This window comes from Aythya marila (assembly GCF_965140915.1).
Source record: "Aythya marila genome assembly, chromosome: 2".
Taxonomy (NCBI): domain Eukaryota; kingdom Metazoa; phylum Chordata; class Aves; order Anseriformes; family Anatidae; genus Aythya; species Aythya marila.
In genome coordinates, this window is record NC_139043.1 from 109,268,215 (window position 1) to 109,291,040 (window position 22,826).

General features: G+C 38.9%; 1 protein-coding gene across 3 annotated transcripts in view; it reads left to right on the forward strand.

Annotated features, from left to right (window-relative positions):
* Positions 1-9,701: 9,701 nt before the first annotated feature.
* PCMTD1 (protein-L-isoaspartate (D-aspartate) O-methyltransferase domain containing 1) overlaps positions 9,702-22,826 on the forward strand; it is a 41,521-nt gene continuing 28,396 nt past the window's right edge. For all 3 annotated transcript variants that reach the window (XM_082755238.1, XM_082755239.1, XM_082755240.1), the window contains exon 1: positions 9,702-9,899. The gene's annotated coding sequence lies outside the window, so the exon portion shown is untranslated. The remainder of the gene's footprint in view (positions 9,900-22,826) is intronic.

The following is a 22,826-nucleotide window of genomic DNA, read 5'->3' on the forward strand; positions in this document are numbered from 1 at the left end:
TGGAAAGTTTGCAGCATGCATCTCTAAGAAGGCAATTTACATTACTCAGTTGCTAGATCTTTGCTTTCCCATTTTGAATGAAGAACATATTTCATCGTCTAACTACAAATGTCTTCAGCCATTACAGTTCCCTACAGCTCAGAGTCACAAATCAAGTACTTATTATGGCTTAGATCATCAGCATCTGATTGTGTTTTGATTTCCAGGATCTGATTGAGATGAATGGTGTCGCTCCTCTGCAACAGCTAAATTAGTTAAGAAAAGCTACACAAACACTACAGGCATGTACTTTGTTTCTGTTGCCAGAAACTGATTAGCCTATGAAAAAATAAATTAGTTTTAAGGTTTGAAGGAGGTCAGTGAATGACTTAAATGAAGGTCATTAAATGGTTCTTACAATCACAAGAAGAAAGAAGAACTACCGTTCTTCTACTACTTCTTCTGCAATGATTCTTCCTGGCTACTGGGTAGAAAGCCAGAATAAGGAAAAGTAATGCATTGACTTCGTTAATGTCAGTAATAATAAAGACAGCAGCAAATGAAAGGCCAAAAAAAAAAAAAAGCCTTGGGGTCTCACTTGGCTAGATGATCATCTAACAGCAGCCTCACACATATTATACAAGGAATTGAAGCCACCCTAATGGTCAAAAGCCCATAAGTTCCAAATAAGAAATGTCACACAAATTTTCCAGGATCTGGGACAAAGCTGGACTGAGCAATGCCTAAAGCTGCTTCTCTGTCATAACAGAAGAGAAAAAAAAATCCTAAACAAGAGTCTAAGAAAGTGTGCCATTTGTAAAATTATTCAGAACAGCTCTTTGATGTCTATGATGCATCTTTCTCTGTGGTTTTCTAAAATATGTTTCTAGTGCATTATTCCACAAAAATAAGACACTTCTACCACCTCCTCTTCACAGCTGAGGTTCAGGAAATGACTGCAATTACTTTTATTTATTTATTCCTAAATCATCTTCTAAAGAATCTGACAACTTTTCTGAAGGTTGAAGGGAATCATACAATATATGAAGCTATGCAGTAGTCTTCATATAAATATTTTATAATAAAATATATGTGTGAACAAAGGGGAATGTGACTAAATAGTTGTAGCTTTGGGCTTTTTTTGTTGTTATTGTTGTTTTTTATACGTATGCTATACCTGTATATAATTTTACTCTTAATACCTATGTATCTGAAGAAACCACATGAACCCAGTTGCCTAGTTGGATCCCAAATAATTTAATTTGCTATGAAAGTTTTAGCTATTTTACATGCTTATTTATATGTATTCCCATAGATTGGAAGCTACTATTTTACTTGATGAGAAGCTACTGACTTCATCAGACTGACTAACTTGCACACTATTCAAAAAGCCAGTCAAGTAAATCTTTCTCTCCTATACCTAGGTTTTCTTTAGTGGAGCTTTTCTTTTCATGTAAATTCTGTGAAAAGTTAAAAAGAGATTGACTAGAACAGTTAAGGGCCTTCAATCCCTATGAAGATTTATAGGTTTTTTGTTTTGTTTTGTTTTGTTTTTGTCAAATATTTGATTACTTAGTTTTTCACTTTTTTGGCTTGGTAGAAATTTGAGAACTGTGATGAATCAGGATGATAGGATCTTCCATATGATTTAGAGGCTTAGACACTTATTCAGACCTGGAGTACAAAATGTTCATTCCTGTTGTTGCACATTAGAATGAGTTGGCTTTAACAAGGTCTTTCACTATTAGCAGCATGCAATAAGAAAATGCTAGCCTAAGTCAAGGCTTAACATACATTAACAATGGTCTGCTTATTTGTCCTTGTCTCGCACAGTAAGATTTATGTGTTAGGCCAAATAAAACAAATGAAAAAAATCACAAACTTTTTTTTTTTTTTTTTTTTTTTGACCACAACAGATCATCTAAAATAATGTGGTGGGTTTTTGTTTGTTTGTTTGTTGCTTTTTGTTTTCGGTGGACCTTAAACATGACTAGCCAGTACAAAGTTAATCTGGTTATTATACATTGACATATTCACTGCAAAGTTTGGCCTGCCAAGTTAACCTGTGAAAGAGCTTAATTTGGGCTCAATATTTTGAAAAGCTCAATATCAGGGCTAAATGCACTCATTGGCCTTAGCAGGCCCACCTGGGACCTCCACTCACAAACCCTACCCATGGCCCCTGGAGATTCATTTATACTCAGGCTGCTGTACAGTGCAAGTATACCTAAAGTATACGTATCTCCATCCCTAAATTGTTTCGACTTCCTGCATTCACCTTCTTAGTTCTGGCTTGTTGCCTTGTCTTGTGATTGACGGGTTGTTCACAGGAGCTGTTGCTGCACCACTCTGCTTTGCTTATTTAGCTCAGGTGGTATTGGACTGAATCACTGAATCACTGAATCATTAAGGTTGGAAAAGACCTTCAAGGTCATCTGGTCCAACCATACCCTCTACCACCAATGTCACCCACTAAACCACGTCCCCAAGCACCACGTCCACTGTTCCCCATCAGTGAAGGGTACATTCCATGGTCCTGGCTTGCCCTGACATACCTTAAGCACACCCCTGCTCTGGTGTAAGTTCAAGGGCCATCATGACTGTCAGAAGGGAATTTCTCTTAAAAGTCAGTCACTTGAAAGTGTTCAGCATATCACACAAATAGGCATGCAAGGAGGTGCCCAAGTCTACCATTCTCACTATCAGTATACCTCTTACAAGATGTTGCCTTCAATGTCTTTTTTTTTAAATTCTTTTCCTTCTTTGCATACTCTTTCTTTCCAGAGCCTTCCCAAAATATGCTAGTGACACTTTTTCCATGATACAGACACTATGGCCTAGCTGCAACTCAGTCTATATCTCCCTGTATGAAAAAGGCTGCAGACAGAAAATATCCTGCACTTAGTGATAGTAGAAAGCTGCAGAAATGACCAAAGAGATTTGTGTAGTCAGGAAGAGAAAAAAAAAAAAGTTGTGTTTTTGAGCTTTGTTTACACTGTTCTCATTAGCTATTTTCTGCAATCTTCTGTAACTTCTCAAACCCAGTTGCATGTCATAATCTCTTTCTTCTCTTTCCTGCCTTGTCCCTTTACCCATCTACTTCACTTCACTCTTTATCTTCTCCTACCTACTTTTACATCCCATAAAGTCATGGAAGTAACCCCCTGCTACTGCTATGTAGTTCACTGATATGCATATTGTTCTCTGTATCCATATTCAAGTAATTATAACAATGGCAAAGGAGGGGTTTATACATCCAAAACAAGATTAACATAATATGTATAACAACTGAATTCTATTGTTTAAAAGATTTAAATCTTCATAGGAAAAAAGTTAACCTTCTCACTTTGCCAAAATATTAAATGTGTTAGAAATGAAGAGAGATGTGGATTTTTGACAAATTTGCAACATACTGATAGCTTTTTTCATCTTTCCTACTTAAAAGCAGCATGTAAGAAACAGATAGCTAACTCTAAGTGAATGACTGGACTTAAAAGCCTCTTAAATTATCACACAGAAGCCAGTTGACTATCCTTAAGAGGATTAATGATAATGTATTATTAGCTCATACACAAGAAGAGTGGCTCTACAAGTTAATTTATATAAATGAAATTATATATTGTTCCATATTTGATTAACAAAAATCAGAAAAAAACAAAACAAAACAAAACAAAAAAAAAAACAGGAAATCTCCCAACACTTATTATTTCAGAATAAAATTGAGCGATTATTTAAGATGCAAAATATAGTAACTTCCTTTTAATAGTGACTCATTCAAGGGAAGCTCATCAACTGTTTGGCTTCAAAGTATTAATCATGGTGGCATATAATTTTTCTCAGTTTGAAATGCTGTGTTGCTTCTAAAGAAAATAACATCATAAATTTAGCAAAACACCCTCTTGATTTAAGCAAAGAATGACACAAAATCTGTTGTTGACTCACTGTCAGTTACAGCTAGAGACAAATCAACATATCTTCATGGAGAATGTCTCGTGCTTACAGTTTACAATCCATGAGTAGGACAGAGGTGACACTTTCTGCTGAAATATTCATGTTGTATACTAATATACCTCTGTGACAAGCTACAAATGGATGAAAGCAGAAACACTGAAGGAAGACATTTCTTTTCCCATTAGGGAACATGGAAAAAATATGTAATGAAAGTATTCATAATGTTTGGCTTAAAATACGCTATTATTTGTAAAATATCATACAGATGAATAGGTAAATTCTACAGATGAGATCTGAAAGACAAACACTTGACTTGGTAACAAATTCTAGTTTTTATTTTTTTACATTTTATTGATCTTGATTTTGGTTGTATAATTATCAATGATTACAGACTACTGGAACCCTTCCATTGTTATGATCCTAGGTTGGTTCCTAACAGGAGAAAAGAAGATGAAGGCATGAGTAATAAACTAGAAAAATAATCAGAAGGTCAAACATCATAAAGAAGGTCAAACAGATCATAAGTGGCATATCAAGACCAATGACTGTGGCCACAGATTTGGTTTTATTTCATCTTTCAGTTAAAAATATACATATATATATATATATTTCTAGCATGTATTTTCAACGTTTCAAAATACAAACTGAGCATAACGTATGTTCTGGCAGCTAAAATAATACTTCTTCCCAAAAGGTGTGTGCCACCCTTTGCCCACACCCAGCAAGGAGCACTGCCAACGTGACTGCTCCAGGGGACCTGAGAATGGTAACACTACCTTAACAGAGAACCCTGTGCTACATGTAAATGAAAAAACCTCCTGTGCTCTGCCATCCTGATTTATGCTGATAAATCACTTTAGGTAAATATCACTGCTATTCCTGCTTACTCGGAGACACAACAAAAAAAATCACCCTTTTTAAAGGTACCTCTTTCAATCAACTAGCTTTGGAGCCTTTGGGAGACGTTCGTTACTCTGGTCTTAAGCATGATCAGCATACAAACACTTTTATCTAAGACTGTTAACCAAAAAACAGACAAAGACTGTTAGTTTTACCCAAACTGCAAAGCAAAGAGGCCCAAGATACAGAAACACTACAGCTTGCACATGTGGATCTCACCAGCCTTACAGGTGAGATCTATCAAGTTTCATCTGTAAAAGCAGCACCCTCCAAATGTGACTAAACTACTTCCAGAGCCAGGGCACACCTGAAAGCAGCGTAGCTGCATTCCTGTTTCAGAGGACCACAACAACATCATACAGAGCCAGCTGGATGTTTTGCTAATGCATTGGAGCTGGAGGTTACGACCTGACACAGGACCATGTAGTCAGACTACTCCCTTAGAGTTTAACTGTCAGTGGGTTGGTGGTGTATATGCAACAGAACAGACTCTGCTTGGCTTTGGCGCACTGTGGGACCTCATCGGCCTTCCTGGGAACTGGAACAGTACTCACCATAAATCTTTGGAAGTGACATTATAACTGCTGAGATATAGATGAGAGATACAAAAAGTATATTCCAGTCTCTGGGAAGGAAAAAAAAAATACATAAAACATTCTAAAAGTAAGATAGATAGGCCAAACATTTGGGGTAAAATAAACTGCTTTCTAGAAGTTATTACGTTTCCCTCTGTATTGTTTGAAATATTTTCGGGAGTACAGTATTTTTTGTTCTGAGACAAGATATTAATGTGGGAAGACCGAATCTTCAAGACAGAAGAAAGACACTGCAGCTCTGCTGAATTTCAAAGCCTTCTTCCTGACACAGGCTATGTCATTGACAATATAGGATACAGTTTGAAGTACATGTTCACTGTACCCTCTTTCCAGAAGCAGTATGTACTACAGGGAACAGAAAACAATATCCAAGAAGTGTATCTTCTACTTACACAGCCATGCTCTGTGTGCTCTATGCCTATAAAATGGACAATCAATGCTTGTCAAGAAAGGTCACCAAAAATAAAAGAAGGCAATGACAGAAAAACAAAACAAAACAACAACATAAAAATGAGCTTAATTTATATACTATATTAAGGCAAGAATATCAGAAGCAAAAGGCATACCAAACAGACTGAAAAGTCTACTGTAATTTTAAAGTGCCTGATAATTAAAGATGAAACAAAAAAGAAAAGTGAGATTAGATTGGGGGAAGGAAGTCTAATTGTGGAAACTTGAGAAAAAAATTACACACAAAACAAATGAGAAACAGGATATCATACTTCAAAGAGTTGCCCCAAGTTACAACACTTAAACATAAATTAAAAATATATCAGCTTTTGGTGTAGTTTCTAGTATGAAGACACTATTTTTATGTTGCAGAACAGAAGGAAAGCAGCAGCTTCTGATCTTCAAATCAATCTAAATATTGGACTAACCGTAAGTTCAGAAAATAATGAATTCTTCTTACCTTATGTATGGCTGCTCTTTGTGAAACTATTTGTCCAGAGTTCTTCAACATTTTAAATTTCTAATGGCTGTGCTACATTGGCCATGCCTTGCGCCTCTAATGACAATAAAGGAGACAGAGACAGGAACTACCTTTAACTCCAAAAACTCTGGTGTTGCCATCTCTTTGAGGCCAACTTTTCGTTCATGCTTCACTGGCATAATGGAAGATGATGATCATTCTCAATAAGGGAAAATGTTAGAAAGCATTAAATTTGCAAGAGTTGACAATACTATATCTTTCACAATTACTTCATTCCATTGGATCGCTAACAAGTGGTCCTGCTGGATTGGAAGATCTTAACATTTCTATTATTTTAAAAACAACTTTCAAACAAGAAGATGTAACAAAAATTATGATATATTATCAAGTACTACTTACCTAGATCTTTGTATCATCTCACTCAAGCCAGTTCATCTGAATATATAGGGAATACCTATGGATTATGCTTTAAACAGAAATTTAGCTTTAGTTTCATGTATTTTTGGATAATTAGATTCCCATAGTATTTTAGTTATAATTTATATTCTACGTTGGTTCATCTCTATTTTATTACTTCCTGGGGGGTGCTTCTTACGTGTCTTTTTCAGACTCGTGCAGACCCAATACTACATCCTGATTTAATTTAATTTTATTCCCTTCGTAAAGCATCAGTTGAAAACTCAGATACATGTACTTTCCATAAAGAAGGAATGATATTTTTTTGGATTTCAGGGCCATGATCAATTACTTCTTCATTATTTTTCTTGAGCTAACTAAAGCTCTATATAACTAGACACTAGCTATAACAACTGTGATTGAGGAAGTCAAGTGCTGGAATTCAGAGCAGTACTTCTGATGTTCATCAGTAGATAAAACAAATGGCTGGTAGCTCACACATTAAATAGTCTTAGTTAAAACACCTACTTTAGGGTTTGTTTCTATGCCTTTGTACTATATGTCTTTTTTACACATCTAGAAAAGTCAATGCAAAAGGAAAAAAAAAATTACCTGTAAAATCTGTTTTCATTAACTACAGAAAATGGCAGCATCCTAAAATGATCAGTGTTTCAAAATGACATTTTTTAAGTTTTCAGTGTTGTCTAAAAATCTGTGTCAACATTCAAATGCATGCACCATAATGTGAAATAATTGACATAGAAATAGAGCTTAAAGGTGGGTCGTTTATGTTCTTCTCCTTCCTGTAGCTTTCCATAGGGAGGAAAAAAATTCTTACTTCATAGGGGTAATACCTAAGAAATACAAACCTTAAGAAATCGAACAGAACATTATAATGTTATAACTTTATTAGACTGCATTGCAGAACATCAAAAATATTTTGAATGCTGTCAGCTAAAACTTGGTCAAAAATTTTACAAGGTCAATCTTTAGAGGCCATTTTGGCAACTGAATATCTCCGAAAAAAAAAAAAAAAAAAAAAAAAAACACAACATTTTAAAATAAAGTTTTGTATTTTATTTATATATATATATATATATATCCCAAAGCATATGAAAATACTTGAAAATTATTCAGTACCTCAGAACATAAAGTTGAAACTGACTCAAGGCAAGCCATTTTAAATACATTGATATATATAAATGGTTTTCATAATCTGAGATGCGCACAAAAATATAAACATCGTAAATTATACATTGTTACTTTTGAGTTAAGAGGACTATATCTAATTAATGCTGTTTGTCTCATTCTATTTCTAAGCTACTGCCATTTTTAGGAAGGCCAAAATGCTGTTTTAGTCTAAGGAGTAATATTTTTGTATGTACATAAGAAATTCAGTATGCCTAACTACTCAATATATATGACATCATCTTTATTTGGAATAGTTTTCATTATAAATTGACGTGCAGAGAATGAAGACAAACTGGAGCCTGTCACCTATTTCATACTTTATTTGTACGATCATTAAAAAAATAACAGAACATCAGGACAAAATACTGAAAGAATAAGTAATGGTTAAATCTGCACAGAAAATAAATAGAAAACAAACAAACAAACAAAAAACACTTTGAAAGAATAATGAAGTTTAGGGGGCACATTAGTTTAAATAAATGTTGTTTTATGAAAGGATGTTCACTGTGCTTTAATTAAGAGCTTCTCATCAAGACCCAAGTTACTGCAACAGAAAATATGCACCTTACTTCTGGTTTGAAGATGGATAAGGCATTAGTTGAACCATAATTGACTGGGTAGAATTTTCTGTTAGACCTCAATATTGAAGTTTCTTTTCAGCTTTGAGAGAGGAGGGCTCAATGACCTTCCTAATCTGATGTTCATGTGCACTGCAAATGGAAAGAAAACAGTATTATTAGTTCTTTTGTATCTTCGGTTCATTGTAACCCGTAAGGAAAACAGCTATCAGAAAATGTCCTTAAAATCAAATGAGCAAAATATGGACACAACTTCTGTCCTGAGTGAATATTGATTAAGTGCATTTTGTCTGGCAGGTAATGGGGATGTGTGGGCTATATGTGAGCAGATCTAGGAATATGATGGAAAGAGAGGGAATGAAAAGCAGGAGATCACACGCCCGATAGGCAGGACATTGTACACACTTACAAATCTGTCCAAAAGTTCTTCCACTTTAATTGTGTGCTGTGGGCATTACCTATCCCCTCTAAGGCCCCCAACCCTCTATAATACTCACTCCCGGGCTCTTAACAGCTACATTTCGGTGTAGCTCATGTCTCAGGACTTCTAGAAATCCTGTTCCACCAGTACTCAAACGCTGGCTACAGCTCAAAACCTTACGCCTCTCGCTTGCATGTGGCAAGACTCTCGATGCTTAAACTGCTCCAGATTAAATTATCACCCTAAATGTCACCGAGGTACCAAAGCCGCTGTTTTAATCGTAACATCAGCTCGGGACCTTCAGGTTTCATATCCCGGTGGCCTTAAATCCCTTAAAGAAAAAAAAATAAAAACAAAATAAAAACAAAACATGCTCGAACAGTGGGTCCGTAGGAACGTAGTGTTGCACCAGAGCACCGTGCATGTGATAACCCTGAACCCACAGCCCTTCCTCCTTTCCCAAACGCCGTGGGACCTCTCCTAAAATGCTAAATTTTGCCGTTTTGCCCCGTTCCCCGCTCCGGGGCCGGGCAGCGCCGCGGGGGCTCGGCCGGCGGAGGGAAGCATCCCCCCGTGCCCCAGCGACTGATGACGACAACCGCCAAGACGAAGCCTCCCATTGGCCCTCGCTCTCTCCGAGCGCCGCCAATCGCGGGCCGAATCCAGCCCCCCCCCCCCTTTCCCTTCCCCTCTCCTCTGAGAGCCGGCGCGGGGGGGCCGGTCACGTGCCCTTCTGTTTACATCCTCTCAGCTGTTGGGGCCCCTCCTCCCCCGGCGGCGCCGTCTCACACCAACAAACAGCGGCGGCCGCCCCGCTCCTCGGCCCCAAAGGGGGGCACCTCCGGCACCCCCAAACGCTCCCCTTCCCTTCTCTCCCCCTCACACACGCACACGCGGCAGGCGACAGCCCCCCGCGGCTCCACCGCAGCGGCTCTGACCGTCCCCTGGCGGGCCGGGTGAGTGCTGGGGGTCGGGGGGCGCAAGGGAAGGGGGACCCGGGGTGCGTGTGGGGTCTCTCTGGGGGTCACCGTGTGAGAGCTGGGGGGGGGGTGAAGGGGAAGAACCCCCCCCCCAAAAAAAAAAGGGAGCGTTGTTGCCTATTGTCCGTTGGCCCCGCGCGCAGGCGCGTTTTTTTCTTTTTTTTTTGTTTTGTTTTGAGGGGTGTTGGATTTTGGGGAGAAAAACTGGGATTTTGGGGACTTGGGGGGTGGTTGTTTTCGTGCAGAGCCTGCTCCCTTTGGTGGGGGGGGGGGCTGGGGGAAGGTCCGGGACGGGGCTCGCCTGCGCACGCCCTCAGCAGCCCGTGCCGCCTCCCCCCCCCCCCCGCCCCAACCCTCCCCCGTCCTTCCGTCGGCTGCGTAATAAAATATTTGTGTCCCCCCCCAAAAAAAATTGGGCTGCCTTGGGTCCCCCCCCCCTCCCCCCCCCCCAAAAAAAAAAAAATGGGGCTGCCTTGGGTCTCCAGCGGCTGTGCGGGGCTCGAGGGGGGGGGCTCCAGCCTTCGCCTGTCCCGTGTAGGAGGTCCGTGCCCTGCCTCCTCCTCCTCCTCCCGGTGCGTTTGTTTTTCTTTCTCTCTCTTTTTATTTATTTATTTATTTTTTTAACCAGGGAAGCACAGCGAGGACGGGAGGTGACTTCGCCTCCCCTCCCCCGAGCCTGAGTGAGCAGCCCGAGGGCCGTGTGGGGTCCTGGAGGAGGCAGCAGGAGGAGGCAGCGTTTTGTAGGGTCAGGGTGCTTCGCCATAAGGGCGCTGTTTACTCCGTGCTCCTGCTCGGGAGGAGGAGCAGGACCCGGCCGCCTCCTCTCCCTCCTGCTCGCCGTGGTGGGTGCCCTTCGGCATCGTCACCCGGCTGTGCCCCGTCTCTCGTCCCGCCGTCCCCTTGTCGGCTGGCTGCGGAGCCAGGGGAGGAATCTTGGCGTGTGTGGGATCCGCAGGGCCTGGTTTGTGCAGCGCTGACTTTGACAGCAGAAGGGAGAAGCTAAAACAGGAAAAAAAAAACAAAAACAAAAACACAAAACACAACGCCTGTGGTGAAAGTGAGCTGCTGGGGTGGAGAGGGAGATCCCTCCTTCTTGGTTAGAAGGAGGAAAACAGTTTTGGGGGCTCTGTAAGAGAAGAGATGGAGCTGCTGCGGTATGCTGAGAATGCTTATGTCCTTGTGGTACTTACTAGTAGCTGCGTAGGTACTTCCCTCTTACTGAGTATCCTGTCAAGTAAAAGTTAAGCACAGCTCAATTGCAAGCTTCTTCAAAGAAGTAAGTTTTCTTCTGATAATGAGCAGTAAACTCTCAGGCATACAGAGGAGGTGCACAGATGAGGATAATCAGCACTTGAATGATATAATGAAGATACTGATTCATTTTGTTCCTGTGCCCTCTGTATTAAAAAAAAAAAGCCTTCAGGTTGCAAAAACGTGGTAAATCTAATGCTTAAAGTCAGTAAATAAGATAAAAGTGTTGTGAGGATGCCTTTGTATTATTCTTCTGAAGGAATAATAATCTGATTTTTTTTTTTTTTTTCCTCTCCCCCCCTTACTTCATTGTGGGTACAGGATAGCCCATCTCTGGAATGGATCAGGTTTGGATAAATGGAGCTGTTTTCTGCAGAACTCATGCCTGATTTGTTGGAAGAGTTTGAAAAACATTTTGTGTGTGTAGGCGGACAAATGTGTGAAAGATCTAGCACCATCTTAACTGCATTTGGGTGAATAAAGGTAATGATTGGAACATAAGGTGCATTGTGGAGGTCAGAGAACCACAATGAGGGCTTTGGAGATGGACATGCAGCCAGATGTGCTTGACAAGTCAGTGTCCCTCAGAAATGCAAGGAAAAACAATTGGATGTTGTTGGGAGGTCTGCAGTGTGGAGAACGTCATAAAACTGCAGAACTGGGCATGATTACATAATGTTGAACTTGCACTCAGGACAGCCAAATGCTATCTCTGGGTTTGTGTAGGATAAGGTGCCTTCCCTGCATAATCTTCACATCAAAGGTCTTGTAAAAATTTTTCTGCCTCTCCTAATTGGCTTATTCTGTGGATTTTCTTCGCGCAACCTCAACCTTTTTGTTTCTGTTGTGACTTGCTCCAAGTAATTGAACAGCTAGCTTCAATACTGAAACACCACATTTATTAATTTATGAAGTCTTTCTGTTTTTATAGTCCAGATTGGCAAGAATTTGGGATCTTGCCAGATTGGTCGTTCTTACTGTTTTCTTGTTGATGACTGCCCGAGCTGCAACAGCTCCTTCCGAAGAGGTTTCTGCCTTATAGGAGTCTAATAATAGAACCTAGCTGCCAAACATGTATTGTAGTTTTCCATGCCTGTGCTGGACTGCACCAGAGCAGTTACTTGGCTGAGTTTCTATAAACTTGGAAGAGCTCTTGCTTTGAGACTGTGTGTGTGTTCTGAAGGTAAAGGTAGGGTCAGGCACGATATTGATGCTGGTGGAAGTCTCTAAAAAGCGCGTTGCCTATAACTTTTCTAGGCAAACTTGAAAGAAGAGTAAAACAGGGACAAATTTTCAGGTTCTTGCTGCAAGAGCTGGTTAGTAATACAGCTTCTTCCAAAGGTATTCCAAAAATTTAATACTGGCGAAATAACTTTTCCATGCAGCCTTCCAGAAGCATTTATGCAAGTAATTTTAAGACTTTTAAGACAAATGCAATAAAAGTAATTCTGAAATAGATGGGCAGTATAGGAATATTTATTGAAGTCTTCAGTGGATGGTAGGAAGTAACTGAGAATACAGTCAGTGTTCTGGAGGAGAAACATCTTTACATGTACCCCGCTCCTTTCATTTCCTACCATGTTTCCAAGTCAGTAGGATTTTGTGTAAAATAGAGATTAAAGCTCTGTTTTACTCTGCTGTTTGAACTGCAAGTGATTCTCTAGCTGATCATGAGTTACTTCTGTGTAAGAAAAGTGCTTTGAAATTTACAGTGCTTGGCAGTTTCAGATGCAAACATCACTGAATACTATCTTATTCATTTTTCCTACTTAGAATATAGTTTCTTCAAACCTAAGGTGGGAAGAATGTGTGCCATCTTGTTTTGCAAATGAATATTTAGGGATGTGACTTGCCTAAAGGTGCTCTAGGAGCCTTCTGGTAGGGTCAGAGGTAGATCAGGTAGATTGGTGTGCCTCTTCTAGAACCAGAGTATAGGGTTTTTCTGAAGGAGAACTCTAATGTTTGCTTTGCAGACGTGTGATTGCACTTTTTCACTTTTTACCTCTTCTTTTATGGAGTTTTAGGGAGTTTATATTAAATAACGTGGATATAATTACATTGAAACATCTGGAAATAACTACTGTGCTCCATTTCCTCTTAGGCTTATTTGTGTATTCTGGATGTTAATTAGAGGCTTTAGGCCTGCTGACTGCAAGCCCTTAAAGCAGTTCTTGCTGTTCTGTTTAAGAAAATTGGGCTGGGCTTCTGAGTGTTGAAGAAAGGACAGAATTTGTAGCAGTTTAGGATGTTGAGTATCTTTTTTTTTTTTTTTTTCAGGATTGAAGGATTATCTGGCTGCTGTTCAGAACAGTAGTGTTAATTTTCTCTCCTTTTTGTCCTCCTGGTACATCATGCCAACTTCTTGCTTCAGAGTTAGTGTTGCTACTGCAAAGTTGGCAGTGCTGTTAACTCATCACAAAAAGCCTGAAATCCTGACAACTCCATGTCAATTCTTTTTAAAAATCTACAGAAATCTGAATTGCAAGATGATTAGAAGCTTGTAGGAAAATTTTAAGGTAACAAGTAAAAGTAAACTGAAAGCAAAGATACCTTTGAAAATGGTGGTTAATCCAGAGGAATTTAGTTCTGAATGCAAGGAGTGTTTGAAGTTGTAACTAGAAAGAAACTGAGGTGTCCATCACTTGTACATTGCGACTACAATAGGTATGTGACTTCTCAAGTAGTTTTATCAGTCCTTTAAAATGATACATAAACACAAATCCTCCCTCGTTGTTAGGAGGAAAACAGTGTTTTAGAAGTAACCATAGAGCAGTTAAAAAAAAAAAAAAAACACCCAAACCCTACAGCCCAAAAATAGTTCAGAGGTGACATCAGGAAGTCACCATGGTAACTCTGGGCTACACATTCTGGTGCTTTCTCGTGTGGGGGAGTTCTGGGTTGGGGAGGTGACCATGAAACAGGAATAAACTGCTCCTCTAGTTAGAAGGCTGCCATATGACAGTTCAATGCTTGGAGCCCAGTGCTTAGAAGATGCATGTGATGAAGTCTAGTTTTTGAGTTCAGCTTTATTTTGTATAGTGTTCAGTGAAGAAAAGATATAAAAACCTATTTTGTTCTAAATGCAGAATACTGAGTTGTATGAATTGTAGGGAGTTTGAGGTTAAGGTACCTGGAGTGTCATTAATGTGACTTAGGAAATCATAACCCTCTATTTAAAATGCTGTATTTCACTGCACGTTTTCTCAAGATAATATTTGATCACTGTGGGTTCACAAAACAAATGTTTAACTTGATTTGCGGTGTTTTTAGGGTGTACAGGAAGAAAAATAGAATTACTGTTTAAAAATGCTGTTTAGAAACTTGGGTTTAGGGAGCAAGTAGTTTGATAGTGAAATGTAGAGCCTGAAAGCTTGTAAAGAAAATAGTTTCACATTGCAGGTATAGAAGGGTGTTTATAGCACCTTCAAATAGATGTCTAGTGTTGTTATCTGGGGAGTGAGCTGTTCAGTATGACAGAGGGTCTACTGAAGGCTTAAATTTTTATGAAATTTGGGAATAAAAAGTGACAGGCAGGATAAATCCAGATAGAAGTAGCCTAGCAGTTAGAAAAAGGATAACTTTTGTCTAGGCTGCTAACAGGCATGCCTTACCGGAGATTGTATTTTAATATATATATAAAAAATATATTTATATATACACACATGCACAACCAGCCTGTGTAGTGACTGTATTTAGTTTGCTCACAGGATCTGGAATGCCTCCAGGTTATTTTCTTTTGGTCTCTTGACTTACAGATCTTTTGGCTGATGGTATTTTAACTTACCTGGTTACTTTTCCAGACTCAACTGCCACTTCATTTCGAAGGACCCATTCCCTCAGTCACGAGCAGTTTGTTTTTTTTCTTTTCTAAGGGTCTTAAATCACCCAGCAGCAGCAACTCTTCTCGCATACTCAGAGGGAAGCAAGGACAGGATGTGTGCAGAAGCGATTTCCGTTGCATTACTTAACAGTAATTGTTGCTATCATAGCCTGAGTAGCCTATAGTTAGTGTGAGCATCTGCAATAACACTGGAGGTCTGTGTTTAAGCACCTGAATCACATGTCAAGTATCAACAGTTTGTTATTACAAAAGCTTTTATTTGCATAATTGCTAAATAGAAATGCTTATTTAACCTGTCAATCATGATTGTTTCTTCCTTACATTTTTAACGATTGGCTTATTATTGTCCTTAATGATAGGTGCATATTTCTAATGGCAAATGCAAAAACTGTTTTCAGAATGAGTAGCAACAATTCTGTAATACTGGATGATGTTCAGTCAGGAGGCATTTGACTGTCATTGGCAATTTTTTTTTCAGTTGATACCTACCTACCTCTGTCAGTAGATCTAGAGGTAAGAGGTACAATCAAGTCAGGGTTCTTACGTAATACCAACTTAAGATGTAGTGAGGTAATACAGCAGATACAAAATATGTGTGTGTCTGAATGTCACTGTGCGTGACATTCGTGAATGTGTGTGTGAATGTCACAGTCTTCAAGTTTTAAAAAATATATATATATATATATATACTGGACATCGGTTTCTGTCTTCAGGAGTGAAAGGGAACTAAATCCTAGAGAACATCTCAGAGGTGATGTCTTAATTCTTTATTCATGCTTGTTTCAAAAGTACCTCCAAAGATGCTTCTCCAAGAGGAGATAACTGCATTGATATGTGGCTTCCATCAGTAAAGTCTGACAGTCATTGGAATTGTTAATGGTAATAATCAGCTAGGGACTTACATACAGAAATCTGTATGCCTGTGGTGTCCCTGTCCCAAATGAAAGGCTAGATTCCTATAAGTGGTTGCTTTAACACTGAAAGAGGAATTAAGATTGTGGTGGGGAGAAAATGAGAAGCCGTTACTATTCTGAAAGTTTGTGTTATTTCTGTAGCAAATTTTTCAGCAGATATTCAGGAATTACCATGTATTTTTCTTGACAAGTGTTTCAAAGAAAAAATCAAGTAATATTCCTCAACTCAATCACCACCACTGTAATGTATAATGGTAGAAGTTAAAAACTGTTGGAGCTACTTGCTTGGTAATGATTTTCAACACTTTTTTTTTTTTTTTTTTTGCTTGTAGGTATGGCTAAATTGTATGGAAATTAAGTGCTGAAAGAATGAACTCTTAAAATCACCAAATGAGTACTTACTTTTAGGAAAACGAGAGGTTAATATTCTTGCTGTAATATGTTCAGTTAGGAAGGAATTCTGTCAGTATTTTTGTCGGGACATCAGTTTGCCACTAAAGTAACTTACTTCTTTCGGAAAAATCTTGAGACCCAGATTTTTCTTCTTTGCTCTTGTTGATGTTGGATTCTGTCAGGTGGGGTGTGCTGGCTCTTCTGCTGGGCATGTGACCCTGCTGTTTATTTGCAAAACTCTCCCCTTTCCCTTTTGAGAATGAAATGTGGGTCTGCTTTCGTTCAGTGTAGTCACCTGCTGTCTATTCTCTTAAGTGTTGTTGTCTTATTTCTACAAATTCTAAATTTGGTGTTATTGCAGTACTTAGGTCAGTAAAAACTGGAAGGGCACAGAAGAATTGTTGCTGAGTTTCTTTATGACTTCTGCAGAGCTGACAATTTGCAGCATTATAAATCCCATAGGCTTTAATCTCTGCTTATTTACTTCAGTTAATTATAACTAAGACTCATTACTGCTGAGTTTCCTGAGATTCCTGATGTCTTCTGGAGTAACCGAGTTCTCAAGAGAAAAGTCAAGTGTAGGATTTGACTCACAAGTTCTGGAGTATGTTGGATAAACTGGAGTTGAATGTGATATAACCAAGGCAGGTTATGTGAGTGTAGCAGCCTCTTGTGTTACATCTGTAAACTACACTCCTGTCAGGTGAAGGCCATGTGCTTTTTGACTGAAAAAAAAAAATTGATAAGGTAGGATTGTGGGGATGAGTACACAATAGTGTGCAGTGCACAGCTGCTACATCAAAGAATGATAAAAGGTTCTGAACTTCCATTTTTATGGAATATTTGTATATGAAATATGACATATTTGTATGAGTATCTTGAAATGGTCACTGATGCATTCCCAAATCTCCAGACTGTACCCGCTGTTGGTACTGTGGGTAAATGCTAATTTTTCAATAATACTTTATTCTTCCCTGAAGAAAAAAAAAATCAACAATGCCAGAAATATCTTCAAGTTAAAAATGTGTTTATGTAGTTTGTGCTCGGCACTTAAAGAAGTCCTATGAGAAGTATTTCTAATTTGGAGGAGTTCTGAAAAACTGTGATATCAGGCCTGCCTGAGGTTGTTGAAAGGTCAAAGATAGGTTGGAGTGTTTGTGAAGAACAAATAATTATTCATAAAAAAAAAAAAAGTAGTGAAGTAGCTGTGTAAGTTTTATGGTTTTGGTCATTATCAACTCAGTGAAGTCTAGTATTTCACATTTTTTTGAAAAATCTGTTTTAATTTTGTAATCTTAACTGTAGAAGCTTTTCAGTATCTTAGGTTATGTAGATAAAAGCATAGTATAAAAGGATATGCAGAAGTGTTTTCTGTAAATTATAAAATGATTCCCCTTGCCTGCTTTTCTCTTATTCCTCTGTCAATCATGTTCAGAGTGATACTGAAAGCCATGACTACAGTAAAGAAATGTCAACGATTTAAAAGCATTTCTGTGCTCTTGGAAAGAGGGATGAGTATGGCAAATACACAGGTAAGTGAAAAAAAATTCCTGTAGCTCAAAAAAAAACACAAAACAAACACCACAAAACATTAAAAAAAAAAAAAAAAAACAACACCAAAAAACATGGGATTTTGCTAATCAGAGGTATGTTCTTTTTAGGATATGACTGAGAATGCAAACAAGTCAGTTTCTTCTAAATTTATGTAGCTTTTTAAAAATCTGTTGGAACTTGGATGAATAAGCATAATGTCACCCTTCTCTGTAAAGGTCTTGAAGTTTTTTTACTGGGCATAGGTTCTTGCTCTGAAAGTAAATTCAGAGTCTGTTCTTGCATAATAGCGTGTCCTTCTGAAACTCTCTCCCTTAGTCACAAAGGAAAGGATGTTTTCTGTGGTTAGGCTTTGATCCTGATTTAGTTTTTCATATCTGGAAGTACTACTCATTTCTTGCTGCTATAAAATACAATGAGGCCTGCTTATATGTATGTTTTGCTGCGTTCAGTAGCTTTAAGGATTGAGGCTTTAAGGAGGGCAAGGCACCTGTCATTAAGACATGGAACTGGGCTTGGTTTGAGTGCTCGTGACACTTGGGTCTCTTCCAGGAAAAGGAGTAGACTTGGGTTAAACAAATTTGAATGTAAGATTAACACTTGAATTGCCACTTTAAAATGAGAGGCTTTAAAGCGTTTGCAGTAAAAGTTTCACCCTTCTACCCCAACTGTCCCTTGGGTCTACTCTTCCCTGTAGCCTTGTGTGTGCTCACTCAGTGTGTCAGCAGTTCCCCGATACCTCAGGTTCTCCAGCAGCAGACTTGGGCCTCCCCCTTACCCTCCAAGAGCTGGCTCCTCTAGTTGTTTCCCCCAGTTCCTGGTTCCCCGGCCACTCCATGTGTTTGTGGGTACCACTGCTAGGTAGAGCTCACGTCCTCCTTCGTTGGCACCATGGACGTGTGGGCCCCAGTGAGCTGCTGCCACATGGCCCCCCACTTGCTGCTGTGGAGACCTCTGTGCACACAGAATAGAGCCCCTCATGCAAGAGGGTTGTGAAAGTCCAGTGAGAAGACTCATCCTGCGTGGCTTTTGCATTTCCATGGAGACTTTTTGGTAGATTTTAAATATACATTTAGTTCGTACTTGATTTGTGGGTCTTCAGAGTTATGGTAAATCATGGCTGTGGTAAAAACCTTGAAGGGGTGGGGTAGTTGATCTCTGCTTTATATTAAAGTAGGCATTGGTTATCTTAAGAAATATGGGTCTGTGGATGAGGTTCTGCCTTCAAGTAATTGTTTGTGCATGTAACCAGTTACATTTGAAACAATGGGTGGACCCATTGCCATGCTTCTGGAAGTCTGCGTCAGGGAAAACTTGTAGTGGGGTGCTGAGAAAGACAGGGAGCGAGTAGGCAGGCCTCATCCACCTCTCCTGAAGATTACAGGCCTAAGTAATAACTTAAAACATACTGTTGTATGCAATGTGGATGTGGTATGCATACTGTATGTGTGTTGTATTGCACTAGACCATTTTAAGAATTGAGTAAACAAGATCAGGATGAAGCTGTATTTATATAGTGTTTTGTAAGAAGGGGATGCATGATAAAAGTTGACATCCTCAGGCTGTGAAAGTAAACATTTTGATAGTATAGTAATGAGCTGTTCGTAGCACTGTTACTGTATGCAATTGTCATGCTTCTAGAATTATATCTAAAGACCAGGAAATCCAAATGTTTTAGTACACTTTGAGTTTGATAGTTGATCAGCTGTGGTGTTTTTTATGAGAGTGCTGTAAATACATAGCTCTGAGATGAGGTTTCAAGTGTCAGGAATGTAACCATTTTCTATTTTTACACTTGACCTCATTTCTATTTTCTTTTGCTAAAGGCAACAGGCCTGTGTTGTTCTGTTGCTGCTGAAAGCGAGTTTATTTAAATAAATGGAAATGTTTATGTGCAATAAGCTTTTGAACTTCAGCAGTAGCTGAACTAGTGAATATTTTGTCGTGAGCCACGTTTACCCTACTGAAAATTATATGGACTGTGACTTGATCTGCTTAAGACTAGCTGCAGAAACTGCATTTATGGTAAGAGTTTAGGAGAATGTTTTGATTTGTGTACTTAAACCTGCTTTGCATTTTCTTAAAGTGGCTTTATTTTGTGACTTATTCCGTAAGTGATTTATGAGGGTGACACTGAAGGTAAAGGAGTATCATATTTTACTGTGTGATTTGCTGTCTTCTGGCCACTACATACTAAATTATTACACATTTTCTTTTGTGGAAAGAAATAGATTGCTTTTAAAGATGTTGAAAATTTGGCTTGTCCTTTACATCAAGGTGTCTGCTTAATTGTGGTATGGTCAGAATAACATTCAATATTGCAAAAATGTTTGTATCACTTGTATGCCTTACTACTTTTCATACTGATGAATCAGGACTAGATCTTCCAAAAGTGTTTTTCCCCCCAACATCTATACAGGTCTTCTCATTAATGTTTGACTGTTACAGCTTGTATAAAACTGTTTGCAAGGAGTATTCTCTGTTAAATACCGTTATACAAAGCTGTTTATTGTGGCAATGAATTTTGCTGCCTGGTCATTCTGTAACTCATTAATTCCTGTAAAATATGTGCACGGACAGCAGTTTCTCTTCTGAAATAACAGGTGCCTGATACAAACTCAGACACTAACAGACATCTGTATGTATTGAGCATCACTTATTTATATATCTGTCTTATGAAGTCCTGATAGTTTAGTCTTGCTGTTGAACAAGCTGATATTATCTGGTACTTGCTGTTCCCGTTGGTCTATTAGGTCCTCCAGAGTAGCTTCTCTTTTTTTTTCCCCTTTCTCCCAGGCATTGTATTACAAAGCAGTACTTTTCCAGTTTATGCTTGACAGTCTTAAAATAGTTGTAACCTGGGAATAGACGGAGCTGTCAGAATACTTCTCAGGATCTGAGTCCTTCAAAAAGGAGTGTTCTATAAGGGGACTGTTCCTGGGTTGTTTCATGGACTGCTGTCAGAGGAAGGGTAGGGGATTTTCTTTATTATGTTGGGATGGTGGCTGACATCCTTTTGCTTATGATATGCTCTTGTGGAACTTTGACAGGTCACTGCAGCACCTTAGGCTCCTTGGAGATGAGGCCAATTTATGCAGTGTCATGCAAACGAGCACCACTGAACTTCCTGGGCTGGTGGGGGAAGAGAAGTGATGTTAATTGCTTTGATTTCTACAGTTGGTAGGATACGATAGAGAACACAGTATTAGGCCAGAGTTAGCATTCGCTCATAGAGGTAAACATAAAACCTTTTGAGGTATAATCACCAATTTCCATATGGCTGACTGCCGATGATAAGCAACAGACTGACAACTGTGTCTTATTGACATGTTGCTTACCACCCCAGGTTGTCAAAAAGCACATCATGCTGCTCTGGTCCATCACTGGTACAGAAGTAATGTTGCCAGCAACTGTATGATACCATTATTCTTAGTTCCATCATATGCTGCCATAGACATCAGTCCTTGTAATTTTCCTCAGGTATTCAGACATTTCTTCTTAGCATTTAAGTGCTCTCTGAAATTGGGAAAATAATTTTGAATAACTTTTTAGTTTTATAGACTTATAGGACTGACATACACCATTTTAGTTCTTTTGGTTTTCTGTAACTATAGTACTACCTTACAGCATCTTTCTGTTTTGAAAACCGATTTCTCAGAGCACTTAGAGTATTTTGTTATTCATCTTATGCTTCACTATATGAGGAAGACCTGATTCTAGGGGCTGAAGCAATAACTGATTGAAATTTTACAGCAAATACTGGCTAAACTAAAACTTTCAGTGAAATTGGATACTACTAAATCGTGTTGAAAGTGTTTGCTTGCCAAACTGTGCTTGCTTTCAGACTTAAGCTTTTTGTAACATGAATGACGAGATTCAAAATGCAGTTAGGTGGATCCCAGAGATGGCATACACCTGAGGAGAGAGGTGGAAGGGAAAAACAGTTTGGTGCAAATGATGGATGGTTTTTCCTAGCAATTAATCACTCACTACAACAGGGCAGTGAGACAGCTTTCCTGTCTCTCAACAGGGTGTTTCTGCAGGAGATAATTAAGAAAGGTCAGCTGGTGGCCCAGGGGATATTCTAGCATGTGAACACTGAAGCTGGGTCTGTGGTGACCATAATGACAACTACTGGAAGATCATAAGCATAGCCCCAGATAAGACAGGACGGTTGAGGTCATAGAGCTCAATCTGAGGACATAGAGCTACTTCAGTACTCTTTTGTTAGAGATCTACAACTTCAGATTTCAGAAACTGACTTGCAGTGTTTCAGCCCAGTACTGCAACCTGCATTGTTGGCTAACTGGTGAAAACACTGACCTCGTGTCCATGTTTCTAAGTGGGAATGCAAGTGTGTGGTGCCACAGGTGGGGAAATGAGTTTGAAGAAGAAACTTAAAAATCCTGTGCTGGTTCATCTTTGCAAGCAGTGCTTTTTGCTGATTTTTAAGCAGTAGTGAGAATTGAGTCAGGATGTGGTAGTAAACTGCACATTAAAAGCCCCATTCAGGAAATAATGTGGGTTTTTTCATTTGTTATATGAAGTAATGAATTTTAAATTCTTTATTGGCATACTTGAAAACAGACCTGGCATACAGAACTGGTATATAAAAAATGCTTATTTTGGCATTCAGGCTTTGTCGTTGTGTGAAGAGGGTAGATAACATTTCAGATGGGGGAAAAAATCCCAGTATAGGAGAAAACTTACTGGAAAATGAATGTATTTCAGTCCTAAGAAAGAAGGGGAAAAAATCTAGGTGGACAACCAACAAAACTACATTTTTTGTTTAAAAAAAAAAATATTACAGGAACTGAAAATAAAAACAAAGAAAAAAGCTAAGAGGACAACTAGACATTCAGCAGGGTTGATTTGAAAATTATGCAACCTTGTGTAATTATAAAGGTAACTTTATAATGAGACCTGTGGTGTTGTCTGTCACTGCTTATAAAT